Genomic DNA, 14,448 nt, shown 5'->3' on the forward strand with positions numbered 1-14,448 from the left:
GATCATGTGAGGTCATTAGTACCACAATGTAGTATAATTGGTTCGGGGTGGTCTTGATTCTTTTGGATAGAGAGATAATGCAGACACAAGAGTTTGTACAAGTATTTAGCTGCTAAAATTAGATTATTGCAAACGGCAGCATCTGTCGTCTGCTAAATTATTTGAGTGGGTGTCCAGATCAAGGATTTAGGAGCGTACTATACTCCCTGCCAAGAATTTTGTGATACAATGTACCCCTGTAGCCCTCCTGTTGCATTGTATCGGATACAACTGGTTTATTTGTTTATTAAGAACATTATAGACAGACGCCCAATTACAGCATTCTATAAACTGAAGTTGACAATGTACTTAACAGTTGTAATCTCTTGCATGAGATCTTAACGCAATTAAAATGTTCTCTGTAATCACAACTTGGCTTACATTTACATAAATATTATTATTACCTCTGGCATTGTACTCATTCATAATAATTATAATAAATTTAACTGATACAATTATGAAGATATAAAAACAAGTACAAGGATAAAAATTGGTATTCGATATACGTATATATGTAGTTTTCAACTTCCTAAGTCTACTAACTGAAATGTATTGAGGATATTTATTCGGAATTATTTTAGGTTCATAGAAAATATGTCTATGTTTTTGTTCCTAGTTACTAACTAGACAGTTATAACTCTTGCACATTCCATGTATTGGTGAGTTTTTAGAATGCCAGTTCTAAATTTCTATTTGAACTTGATTGATTGATTTAGATTATTTTACTTCGCGTTTTGTGCCTCTTGGCTAATTTGCGAAGATGGGGATGAGTGATGAAATTGATGAATGGATTCGAACCCGGGACCCTTGGCGTCGCAGCGCGATGTGCTAACCACTCGGCCACAGGGTCCGGCTATTTGAACTTGAGTAAATATACTTTTGTTAGCTTATAGACTCAAGTTAACAAGATTACATATCGTTGTTCATGTTTGAAAAGGATTATAACATCCCAAGGTATGGTCTAGTTGCAGAAGATGTCTTTACACATGATAACATTTGAAGATAATTTGCAATGTAATAACGCTTGATCTAACAGGCGGCCATATACTACGCTTGTGGATCTCTCGAATCGTTTACACTGCATGTGCTCTATGTAACTAGGATGTCTGGTTCTGAAGGGAGGTGCTAATACTTTTCATGTGAAAGGAGCAGGAGGAGTTATGTATCGGTTTACCATGTCTTTTGTGTGTACCGGAGGTGGGGAAAAAGTATGTGTGAACAGAACACACTAACAGATGGCCCGGCCCTACAGTCAAACAAGCAGCAGTTATTAACGCTAGAGGTCATTGCACTACCTGTCGCTTCTCCTCACGTGTTCGGAGTGTTCTAACATATACGGTGCAACGGCGGGAGGTCCTTTTTACAAGGGAACACCAGATCAAATGTTGAAACGCTATCTCTTTTGTGCTAAACTTTGATTGAATGTTTTGCTCGTTTTAAAGGATGTGTAACGATTGTAAATTCCTTTAGTGCCGACGCATCCATATATTATTCCCAAATACGAGACCTCGGATATTTAGGTTCTAAAAAGTGTGCTTTTAGGATCGTAAAATAGGCCCTAAAAATCCTAAAATAGATTCTAAAGAAACTTAAATTAGGCTCGAAAAATCCTGAAGAAAGTTTCAAAAAACTTAAAATAGTTCAAAATTCTTGAAAGATACTGATTAGGTAGAATCGTCAAAAACAAAATTTCAAAACAAATATTAATTTTCTAACCAAATGTTCATTTGCATACATCATTTTCAAAATTACCCACAAATTATTGCAATACTTATGCGTGAATTTTTCTCCATAGATTAAAGAATTACAGCTTTTATTAATCCAAATCCCATTGAATTTGTACATATTTATAAATACTCTGAGTCAAAGTTTTCACAGTTTAGCTTGTATTTTTATCGAGGAAGGAAAAGAAAGGTTCATGGAAAATAAAACCAAATTCTCTCAATCCGTTTGTTTTGTTAGTGTCCTTTCCAGAGCCATCTATCGGACAGACAGAAGATTATTGCAAGATAAGATATCTTGACTAGTTGATTAGGTAAATTTGAGTTTGAAATTCTGATACAATTAACAATGCAAGCTGATTAGTTAAATTTGAGTTTGAAATTCTGATACAATTAACAATGCAAGCTGATTAGTTAAATTTGAGTTTGAAATTCTGATACAATTAACAATATAAGCTGATTAGTTAAATTTAAGTTTGATATTCTGGTAAGGCACCCAAAAGTCAACCTCACTTCCACATAGTACACCTAGGTAACCGCTTCTTGTAATCCAACGAGGATCTGGCGTCTAGACCCACGGCCAGTATAATCCACTGTCGGACTGTGTGTTTGTCCTTGTGTGTACTGAGTCTCAGCTTTTAACCTAGGTAAGTATATTTAAGTCCTCGAGAAATTAGTTTTAGTTCTTGTTTATAGTAGTGACTGAATGAATTTGTTTTAAAAAATGAGTAAGGGAGTTTTTAAGACATTTTTTTTTCTTAGGGGCCTGCCTTCCATTTTGTTTTAGTTAAGAGGTTTATCCTCATATAACGTGACGGGCTGATATAGCCTATATGCTGAAGTGTCCATAATATACAAATCAATCAACAATTTCTCGTAGATTCGTATATTCCGTAACATTTGTGATGTATTTATGTATATGTATTTCGAGTTTGAGTATGTGAAATGGCAAACGCAAACTCCACACCTTGAATTATATAATTTAAAAATATATACAGTTTAATTGAATTGAATTAGAATTTTTCGATACATAAGAATTGCACAGACCCTTTATATTGTTAATATATTTGTGTGTGTATGTGTGTAGGTGGTGTCCTTGAATTTTTGAAAGTTCGCCTTGAAAACCGGGAATTATACTTGAATTGTAAATGATCCTAGAGTGGCCACTCTGAATACATAACAATCTTGTTCATGTTATCCACAGTCAAACTGCGTCGTTTGTGAGGATCGTCTTGTATGCTGAAAATGATCTTTCAACAGAATCATAGTAAGTGGGGCAAATTTGAATGTTGAAACATTACTTCGCAAGGCGTGAATGCCACTATGCACCGAACTGACGCGAAAGTGAACAAGACCACATGTGTCAGAACTTTGCACTTTGGACTGTGCAGGTAGCAGTGGCGCCAGGCATTTTGCTTTGGTTAGAGCTTTGAAAGAACGTCATGGACTTGGAGGGAGGGAAATTGACAGAGTATGTTTCAAACACGTTAGTCATTGAATTTTCTCGTCACCAAATCGCTACCTCTTGTGGTGATATAAAAATCCTGTAAAACCTTAAAAAATATATAAAGACCTAACAACCGGTTAGATTAATGCCCATAAACCTCAAAATAGGTTATAAAAAGCAAAAATAGGTTATTTTCAGGCACTATAAAACTTCATCGGTTTTTGCTTTATTTAATGAAACGCTGACGTAAGTTGTTTATTTCTTATTCACCTGCAAAGGAAGAAATAGGTTAAAACCTAATATCCATAAAGTTGACGACCACTTGCAGATGCCACTTTTCCGGTGTGATAGTAAATGTATGTGCATTCGTTCAATCCTAATAATACTGAACTGACCGAAAAAAGCAAATTAAGCAATTTAAATAATTTCCGAATGTAGTCTTACCTGTAATGAAAACTTATCTACAAACAGGCTTCACATAACGATTTTTCTTATTCACTCAAACTTCCTGACCCAACATGCACAACTTCTGATTACGAACTTTGCTGCCCTTGGATTTAATTGTGTAGACCCTTATAATAATTATGAGGCTAGACCTGTGTGTATTAGTGAAAGACCTTTCTAGGAGTTTATGTATCTGTAGAACATGGATTCTTCAGCTATATTCCTACTAGTGTTGCCCACGGGACGAGACGGGACAGGCTTTTAAAAATTCGAGACGAGACGAGATTGACCATGTGTCATGAGACAAACGAATATTTTCGAGACGAGACAGCATTTCCACGAGACGAGACAGGCCAAAGTCTCGTCTCGTGGGCAACACTACTTCCTACGGCAAATTGAAGAGATCAAAGGGCATATTTTAATTAGTGTACAGAGTATTAGGGTTCTTAATAACCGATATTTCTTTACTACTGTAATTGTATTATTTTTTTATATCAAAATGTGAATTCACAAATGCTCCTACGTATTCTGTAGGCCTACAATTTCCATAAATCTTTCTTACATATGCAGAAGAGGGTCAATACATACGTATAGTTTATTTTTTGTGTATATTTTACAATTTTCATGAACTTAGGTGTTTTTAAACAGTTTAACAGTTTAGCCTCTTATAGTCTGATGACGTAACTGTAGTGTGTGAGGTGAAGTTATCCACGGAAAAGCTCTGCGGCATTGTACAACCAGATATAAAATATGTCACTCTCACTAGTAAACACAAAATCGCATATAGAAATACTTTTCCCACGCATTGCTTTTTTCAGCACATGTAATGAACTAGTTTAGTTTGTCACTTAAACTAAATATATTTTTCGTGTCTTTAATTACGTATACATTACGATGTAACTATTCCTCGGCCACTGTAAGAACCGGCCCCCATTCACAGTGCAGAACAGGTATTTTGACAAAATCTTGTTTCCCTATTGGCTGCTTTGAGGAGGAGGGATTTTAAGGTTGCCGCTTCTTGCCCAGACAGGGAGCAGCGGTAGGCCTAATTGGCTGTTTGACCGCAAGTTCCTGCAAAGGTAAAGGCGGCAACAGCGGGTGACCGCCATAAAGACGTTCTCCGCACCGGCTGTTACGGTGGCGATACTTTATTTTCTCGTGTATTCAGGCTTTTTTACATCTGCATATATTGTAATATGGTTTTTCTGCTGGTTGACAAGTTCACGCAATTGTTTTATCAGTTACAACAAGCACAGTAAGCACAAGTAAAAATTCCAATTGCTGCTATTGAATATTTCTCTTCCCTCGCTGTGTATAAAAAGGGGCGGATATACACGATAATGTAAGAGTTGGCAAGCCTGAGAAAATCTGCTTGGCGACAGCAACTGACAATCGCACATCGTAATGGGTGCAAAACGTGATTGTTTGAGAGTACTGAGTACAACTTGCACCTGCAGTTTGATTTCTACTTTTATTTTTTTCTTGAGCAAGTCCAACACGTGTACGTTACACGTGTTAACAGTTACCACTTTCCAATTGCATTGAGCAATGTAGTGGTATTTCAACCTTTTCTTGTCGAAACAAACTGCAGTGGTAAGCCAAAGAGCCCGCTTATCCTCAGGAAACTCTTATGGCCGCCTGTACCAACGCCGATTATTTCGAAGTTCAGATGAACGAGATCAATTTTAATCCACTCTAAATGAACTTGGTTTAAAGATTTGCATTGCACCAACGAAAAGAGACGTTCACGAGATTCCGTTCAAATGATCCGAGATTAATTTGTAAGGCTATACCTGATTGGTTAGTTAAAACAAATGACAATCAATAACCCAACCGAGTAGTGTGATGTATTAAAGTATCAACGTGTAGGAGATGAAAATAATTCGGGCCGCAAATTGATCTGAATTTGAGAAATGTACTGATCAACCTTGTCGACGAGTACAAGGATGTAGTAGCGTGTAAAGAAATAATAATCTTAAAAAAGAACTGACGGCACAAGACAAAATGATAAGGAGAAAGCATGGAACTTTCTCCTACGGGACTTCAATGCCTTACAAAATACATTCGCGAGAGAACAGCATACGCTGAACTTCACTCGCTCAATAAAGATATTTTATTATTATTATTACTGTATTGTGGTAAGTATTTGAATTTTTCATGTCTAAATTCTTATATATTGATATTGTCGTGTCGTGTAAGTAACATGTATTTTCGTAAATTTATACAATCATATTTCCAACACCATGTAGCAATATCGTAACATTGCTCTGTTCTAATTTACCTTGCACGTGCACATGTTTTGTGTCTGGGATAGAAGTACAGTATTTAGAAACATTTCGACTTTGCACCACGGAACCACAAATTATTATTATTATTTTGGCAGTTTTTAGTTTACTTTACAAATTTCTCGAATTATCAGCATTGTACATCCAACATCTCTAGCGTTTGCACGCCCTCGATATCACTTTCTTCCGCTCTTTTTATATTCAAAAACAACTGCCTGCAGTCGAAGCGTCAGCATCGTGAACCAGGATCAGACACCAAAACGGTGGCGAATGGCCGATCAGAAGATAAACTCGATTTGATGTTCCTTGATCGCGATCAAGTGTTGAACCGTCTTCGTGCAACGGAATTTTCCAGTGATCCTTTCCCGATCCGAGTTTAAAATTTGATCTTCGTTCGTGCACACGGCCATCAAACACGTCACTGGGAAGCTGAATTGAACTTCATGTCTATTTTTCTTTTTCTGACCAAGTATGTTCCAAAATTTGATCAAGTTTATAAACCGTATTAGAACGTTTCTAAGGTGGAAGATATTTATTGGCACCGTGCAACTTCCAGTGGTAGGTCGCAAACATATTACGTGGTTTTCGGATTAACTTCCAGGTAGGGATACCTTTAAGTAATTAGGATTTAAACTGTATGTTTTATACCGAATGCCTGCTTGTCTGTATAAACTAGATTTAACCTCATCAGGTTAATCTTGAGGATAACGATAAAAGAACAGCGTTCAAGTTATGTTGCATTCATTGGCGGGAAGACTCTGACGTGAATGAACCTAGAAGGTGAGAACGAAACGAAACATTATCCACAGTCATAAATCCCCCGCCGTACTGGCGGCACCTAGAAACCTTCTGGACATTCCAGTGCTGTTCAAATGAACCTAGCTAGCTAACAGGTTTGCTCATGCTTCTCATTTGCTATTTGATAAGATAAGGAGAAGAGAGAGAAGGTGAATAGAGTAAACAGTAACTTCAAACAACACAAAAATTCTATAAACTAGTTCTTCGTTCAAATATGCACAGGTACCGTACGGACAATACTAAACCACATATAATTGAAGAGCAGTGCATAGTACAAAGGTGAGTGTACTTTTGTGTTGGGAAATTTTCACATGTTGAACGTTCAGAAATTTGCACGTAATATTTTTTCAGTGCTTTTTTATAAGGCTTTCCAGCAATAATTTATAGCATATTAATGCACAGGTGTGCAATCAGTTGTACTTTGTGTAAAACTGTTAAAATCATGTTCTTCAGTAACTCTGTTTTCATAGAATACGAATATTTGTTTGCCTCAACTCGCTCATGGGTGTAGTGCACGCAACATGGCTATGCGTCTGCTTCATTGAACTTGCCAGCGTTATATAACGGTGCGTATTTTTATTAGGGTTGAGCCGATACAGATACTTGAAAATTGTGATAATTAAAAGTTGTTCAAAATATTGATTAATATTTGCTTCTAACTATTCCACTCTAATCATATGAATCAATTTACCAAGATTTTTGCTTTAAATATTCAAGAATTACATCAAAATATTAATCTACATGTTATCGCAAAATTAAGTTTTTCACAAAAAAAAAACTGGTTGAGAATGAAAAGAAACTTCGAATTTTCCATAGTAAATAAAATTCCAACCGATACTTTCAGATACCGATACATCGGCATCGCTTCAGTCCTAATTTTTATTATTTACCTACTTTAACCGTTACGAGGTGGAAGCATGGAAGGACAAAGATACATGAAGTGCTCGTGTTGATTGTAGATGACCTGCTTGAGTGGCCAGTTTCTTGTCTTCATTTTTCCCAGACTTTTGTATTTTCCCTTCCTTCTTTTCTTCTAGATTCCTTTGACGCAGGAAGTGCACAGTCTGCAGAAGTCCCTCTGGCGTTTCATGGCCTTTGGTACGGTGAGTATCCGGTCCTCTGCAGTCAGCATTTCATTGTCACCGTGGAAAAGGTTTCGGATGCGCTCTTGCCAATAACCTGTCAGAAAATGGGTTCGCATCATTTGTGCACATCCGTTCATTCTTCCACGCAGGGGATAGTTTCCTCATGAGCCCCTCTTTCTATGTGAAGTTTGGTTTATAGAGAGAGTTTCCGGGACACGTTTCAGTTTCAAAGTATGGTCATTCGTATTATGATTTGGCCACAGTATGTATAGAGTGATTTACAAGTAACCGTAAGAGATTAATTAATTGATTTTTTTTTTTGCATTTTACTTTGAAATCCATTATTTGCTTGGACTGGTTCCAAACTGCATAATCGACGTAAAAGTATTTCAACTTGAACAGTCACGTAATTCGAAGTTTATTCCCATGTGATCATTAGCGCAGAAGGGAAATTTCTAGAAGTAGATTCCAACTACTGAACAATTATTTTGCGTAGGAAAATGAGCAAACCTATATCTCGTCTATAGTCTCGCAATATATACACGTAGTTAGTATAAACAACATTTACAGCGTGTCTCAATACGAATTTTCACAGCTTATAGAGGTCATCAAGGCAAACAACTTTTCTAAATAAGTTTCTGAGCCTCCACGATGGCGTAGTGGTAACGTTATCGCCTTGTAATCAAGGGGTCCCGGGTTCGTAACCTGGTGGAGTCTCAGTGCTTTGGATCCCACTTTAAACTGTAGGTCCATTCGCGATTAGCCTTACTGTGGATAAAGTGGACTTAAAACACAAAATCAAACAAACAAACAATAATATGTTTCCGTTCGACGCCTCGTGTCGACGTCACAAACTTTCAAAATTATTGAACTTTGTCCTGAATATATGTAACCACGCAGCACAGGTTCACAACTACCATTAACGAAGTATGCAATTATTATGTAAGACATATGATCATGTAGATATCAGTTTGGTGTGTTTAAGTTTAAAGAACTATCATAGTAGGCCTAAATTTGGTTTAGGTATATTTTCAAATATCATAGCAGTGTCTTGAACGAGGCTTCAAGTCTCTGTTTCAGCCTGCCTCGAAATTAGAGACTTGATGAAGACTTGTTTCGGTTCCATCCATAATTACTTTTCTAGGATCTCATTCTCCGAACAGTAGCAACAATAAGAACAACAATAACAACAAAAAGACTACACAGTTTTGAAAATGTCAAAAGTGGAGCAAATTGGCGTGTGTGTGTTTTAAAACATTAATATTATTAGAGACTGGACGAAAATCAAATGAAGATTCAATGCAGAATATCAAGTGAAGAGATTCCATTTGAATGTATTGGTCAATAACTAATCTCATTTTCTTATCTTTATTTTTCATTCTGTTATTTGCTTAACGTTTACTGAGTATTCTGTTCTCTGTATATAACAAATAAAGAAGTATCCTGTACGGCAGTTGGACTCTATATACGGGTATATAATATATCTCAAGGTCCCACCTGATAACGTTGAACAACAAGACCGTAAAATTAGGTAAGAGTTTTATCGTCATCGTGCTACGCCTTGCAACAGCTAACAAACAGCAACGCACTCATGCGGCGACATTCTCAATCTACATACCATTAACATTTGTCGTGGCAAACTTCTTTTATTTGCTCGTTCGTATGAGGACTTCTTCAGAAAACGTACCCATAGTTCTATTCTTCTTTTCGCGCCATAATGAATATTGTGTATACATTTCTTGGAATCTAATCTAAATGTATTGAAAGTCTGACTTTTCTAGTTTATACGTATATTACGTTAGTCTACAAACTGATTACAGAGGAGACTTAAAATGGTCTATTATCGCATCAGCGAGTTCGAATCTACTCATTCTACCTTTTAGTCATAATTAAACCTATAATGTACCCCACCATATGTTTTCTTCGAATATTGAAATTTGGGGATTTTTTTGGCGTTTTTGAGATGTTGGAGCGTGCAAAATGGCATCTGGTTGTGCACTTGAAACTTTCAAGGGGAGATTTGGCTCCAAATTTAGTCTATTATAGATTTCGAACGAGTATTTTATTTCTAAAGATGTGAAACAAAGATAAGTGTGTCAGTGAATAAAATCAGCCTCATTTTTCTGTTGTGTTAAAGCTGTTAAGTCTGCTCTACACACCTGCTGCAAAAGTGTTGTCGTTCTCTTCCAAGATGATCGCGTACCTCCTTCAAGTCGTTCATGTAACCCTGAGGGTACGCGTACCACAGTTTGAGAACTACTGTACTAGAGAGAGGGTGAGAGACACTCGGTGGTTATAGGCGTGCGCAGACCCTATGATAGGGGGAGGCGGAAGCCTTTATGAGTGATGGATGACAGTTCAATCGGAGAAGGAAAACCCTGATTTCATCTCACTGTTTTGTTGTATCGATTGGAATGGAAAAGGAGCGTATATAGAGTTTGTCCAGGTTCGCCGAAAATCACTGTATTAGAGAATTCAAACTTCCGTGGCACCAATGTTGTTTGCCCTCTCCTTTATTTCCTCTCTGTATTTCAGAGACAATGATTTCGTACAGCAGATTCAAAACAACAGTGACTGCGATTAGGGGTGCGTGGGGGCAGTTGCACCACACACTTTAAGCCCCCTTTTCCCCCTGCACTATGGCCTCTTAACGCTAAGCCTTGTCCACAAAGAAAAAGTAAACTGGTCTTTCCCCCTCCCCGTCTTGTCACCCATTCGCCGCTACTGATTTCCAATGTATGGGCAATGCAATCTGCAAACACTTAGAGTTAACACAACTAACGAATAATGTGTGTAGGGGTGTTAATAACACCCTAGAGAACGAGGTTGGATAATTCGATTTCATAGGAAACAATGCACCCCCTCCATCGTTGCTTGGAATTTTCACCGACTTGAAAATACTTAATTTTGAAACAACATAATATTGTTTAATAACGGTGATAAGATTCCTCTTCTCTAAATGTTTAAGTGAAAGTATTATGGGGGAAACGGTGTAAAAATTTTTAAAAATCTGGCGTGGTTACGAACTTCTGAGCGTAAGAATTTATTTCTGTGATTCTCTAATATCTAAACAGATTTGAAATATTATATTGGTGCAAATCTCTATCTACACTCGGTGACATGCCCAGGATTTTGGTCAGAAGGAATATTACCGTAAGGAGAAAGGTTATGTCTTATTTTGTAGTCAGCCCTATGTTTTCTAATATCTTCCTGCATTTGACGTTCCTTCATTTTTCAGAAATGCTGCTCCAAAAGGGATGAACCCCACATTCTTCCGTTGGGTACATACTGCCACGGTGACAAGGACATTAGAAGTGTTTAGAGGTTTTGGTCTCTAAACTAGACTTTTATGTACAGCCAGCCGCAGTAAAAATGAGTGGTAGGTGGTATGTAGTATGGTATGGGTATGTGCAATATCTCCATCCGAAATAAAAACGAGACCTTGAAATACTATTTTTCGTACGTGGTGTTATGTTGATTGAATTGGTGTTTAAGTCCACTTTATGCACAGTAAGGCTAATCGGGACTGGACTTCAGTTTAAACATGGTGTTATGTGTGTTGCCTAACAGACAGAGATGAACCAACTTCCTGCTGAAGACTTCCTACAGAGGGCGACAGTACATTTCGTAAATAATGATTATTCTTGCCCTAAAATAAATCTCATTGTTTAAAACAATTAATAATTATTATCATTTTAATCACTATATCATTATTTGCGAACCTGGGACAAAATGGAAGGTATTGATTTAATTGCAGTAATGTTAAGTTTGCGGATCTTCCATTTCAAACTCGTAACACGTTCAAATAAATTACATGGATACCTGCAAAACATGATCCCAGTCCTTTAGCGCTTGTGGTTGAGACCTGGTGCGCTAGCTCGGATAGCCTAGTAGGAAACACACTTGTTCAGATCCACTTGAAACTGTAGGTTATGTTCCGATTAGAATGTCTGTGCACAAAGTGGAGATAAAACTTCGACTTTTAGGAAGGTTGAATCCTGTTGTTTCACAAAGTACCCAAATTGATGCTGTAATTTCTAAGTACGACATGTTTATTTTAATTTCAATACGTAGCAATAGGTATAGTCAGTCTGTCTTAGTCGCGACCATCGACGTATGCGCTGACTGGACGAGTCTAATGGCTAAGTAAGGGTGGAACGGATATGGAAAACCAGTTCCGCGAAAATCGGCTGATGCTGAAACAACATTGAATTTCGTAACGTAAAGTCGCTGACAAAATTTGAAAAGAGGGATGTTAAGTTGTACAAGCCATCAAAGCGAGCGATAATAAGCAAACGGTTACAAACGAAATGTTGGTCCGAAACCTCTAGCGTTGTTCCGTGCTGTTTCCATCTGCTTTCTCCATCTTGTGTCGATTTCGTCAGCTCGAGCTGGTCCCACCAGCTCCCCCCAGGGTGTAGTAAGCTTTCAAACAATCCATTCATATTGATCTTTTTACCTGAACCACGTGTATTAACACACCTGCAAAACCAAAAACTACTTGATAGGGTGACCTAAAACTTGTAAAGAACCTATACAATTGTTGTATATTGGTAATGTGAAGTACGAGCTGTATCCAGTACACAGCGCCTCCATCTTGGGATTTTTTCTACTTTGGCTAACTATCACTCTGGTTGTAAATGTCTGAGAGTCAAGTCTTTGAAACTGAATGTCACACAAGCTTAATTGCGGACTAATAAAATGTCTAATTTCTTTATTGTATTAAAAACAAACAACTTGAACATATATTTGTAATTAGACTACACTTATAACATTATTTTTCTGTAGCAGTGATGTTAAAATAACGTGACAAGTTTTGCTCCCATCAAGAACATAGGTGTGAACACTCGTTAATAGAATGCTGACAATGAATGCGTTCGCAATTAGGTTATTGCTGTGATCTTTTTAAGACTAATGTAGCATTCTTATGTTAATATGCTCTCTAAAGAAGAGCTGCCTTAACTTCCTCCCTTCATATGCAACGAGGTTGCTGAGTTAGCACGTCTGAATGAGCACGTGTAAAATCCAATCGAATAAAGCGGGAGAAGGTTTTACTATGTCAACTATTATTATCAGTACAAACTTTGGTTTTCAAACAGTGGCTTATCGGTCGACAGTTACTTTTTTATGCTTTTTTTATAGGTGATGTAGACTTAACTGAAAGTGGCTCTTTTTTTACAGGTAGCTTCGTCGTTGCTCCAGTACCCTCGTTGCCTATGCGTTGCAGGCAAGGCAAAATTTCAACCTCGTGATTCACAAATTAGCAGCGGACGCCATTTTCACCTGGAAGACTGTGAAAGGTCACGTGGCCTTTGGGTCTCTCGTCAGCAGCAGTCGGATCTTGGCACCAGTGAGGAGCGCACTGGATAACGTGCAGGGAACGGAAGAAGCTGATAGAGTTCGCGCTATCAAGAGAGCTATCCGTCGACAGTATTGTTACTAAACTGTCATGGAGTTGCTCTCTTTATGGACGAACTAAGAGACGCCATGCGAAGACAAGCTCCTATCTCTGCAACAGCAAGGTGTTCTTCGAGCGAAAGCTTTTACAGACAATTGGACATCGATCAGAGTGTATCAAGACAGTGCAACGTAGCAGATTATACTTGTAGTGGGTGGGTAAGTGTCTGTGCTGTAGTTTGATCATGTTGAGTCATGTTTAGTCGTTAGTTGCGTTTGTCTGGAAATGGGATATCCAAGGTGAGTGCGGTGTGTGTGATATATACTCAATTGTCTGTCTCAACGCCCTTGATAAAATGGATAAGTTGTCTAGCGGTTAACACAACACACTTTTATGGCTGTGGTTTTCTACTGCCTCTACTTCAATAAAGGCAAAGTTTAAAATGTCGCTGTCCCTAAGCCACTGCAGTAATGCCGAAACTGCCACACTATTCCCCGTAAAGGTATTCTGTTATATATGTAACATAATTACCGAGAGAAATTAATCTTGTTTTGCTTCCCCACCCCTTCATGCTGTCCACAATTGCTGGTCGATCTAAATGCACTTTACATAATGGTCAAAAGTATAACAATTTTGATAACTCAGAGTTTAGAAATATGCTACAACATGAAGTCCAGATTATGAAAGTAGTTTTGCGACTAATATTACATACTTTTATGTACTTCATATGCTGAACTAATGATGTTGAAAATATGTTTCATGTGTACAATTCAAAAAATACATAAAGCTACTAGAGAGACAGAGAGAGAGAAAGGGAGAGAAAGGGAGAGGGGCCTTCCCGATTGCGTGGTGGTAATGTCGCCGCCATGCAATCAGAGTCTCTGGTTCCTGGAGTAGGCACACGGATCCCACTTTAAACTGTAGGTCCAGTCCAAATTAAAGTGAAACGAAATACAAAATCTACAAGAAAAATAAGGGCACTAGAGTGACTGTAATAGTGTAAACAGTTGAAGCTCTCTTCTGCTTTGCAGCGTGCCATGAAGGCACATAGAGGGTTTGGAGGTTGGGGCCCACACATTGCGCACTTCGGTCATAATAGAGGTACTGTGATCAGCACAACGCTTCGGCTACAGTTACAGACACCGTTAAGGGTGTCTTCAGATACCCATTGATTAGAGAATTAGTTTAACCTGAGAGTCTCCACCTGAAATCGAAATAGACCATCCAGTCC

At 37.9% G+C, this 14,448-nt stretch overlaps 1 long non-coding RNA gene across 3 annotated transcripts in view; it reads left to right on the top strand.

The window, feature by feature from the left end:
- LOC146004104 (uncharacterized) overlaps positions 1-14,009 on the top strand; it is a 31,297-nt gene extending 17,288 nt beyond the window's left edge. For 2 of the 3 annotated variants that reach the window (XR_014443897.1, XR_014443896.1), the window contains exons 2-3: positions 11,058-11,198; positions 13,001-14,009. This is a non-coding gene — a long non-coding RNA (uncharacterized LOC146004104). Of the gene's footprint in view, positions 1-7,771; positions 7,838-11,057; positions 11,199-13,000 lie in introns of all 3 variants that reach the window. The other variant, XR_014443895.1, reaches the window with a different exon arrangement.
- Positions 14,010-14,448: the final 439 nt, after the last annotated feature.

The sequence above is a fragment of the Lepisma saccharinum genome, chromosome 21, assembly GCF_977018435.1.
Source record: "Lepisma saccharinum chromosome 21, izLepSacc3.1, whole genome shotgun sequence".
Taxonomy (NCBI): Eukaryota; Metazoa; Arthropoda; class Insecta; order Zygentoma; family Lepismatidae; genus Lepisma; species Lepisma saccharinum.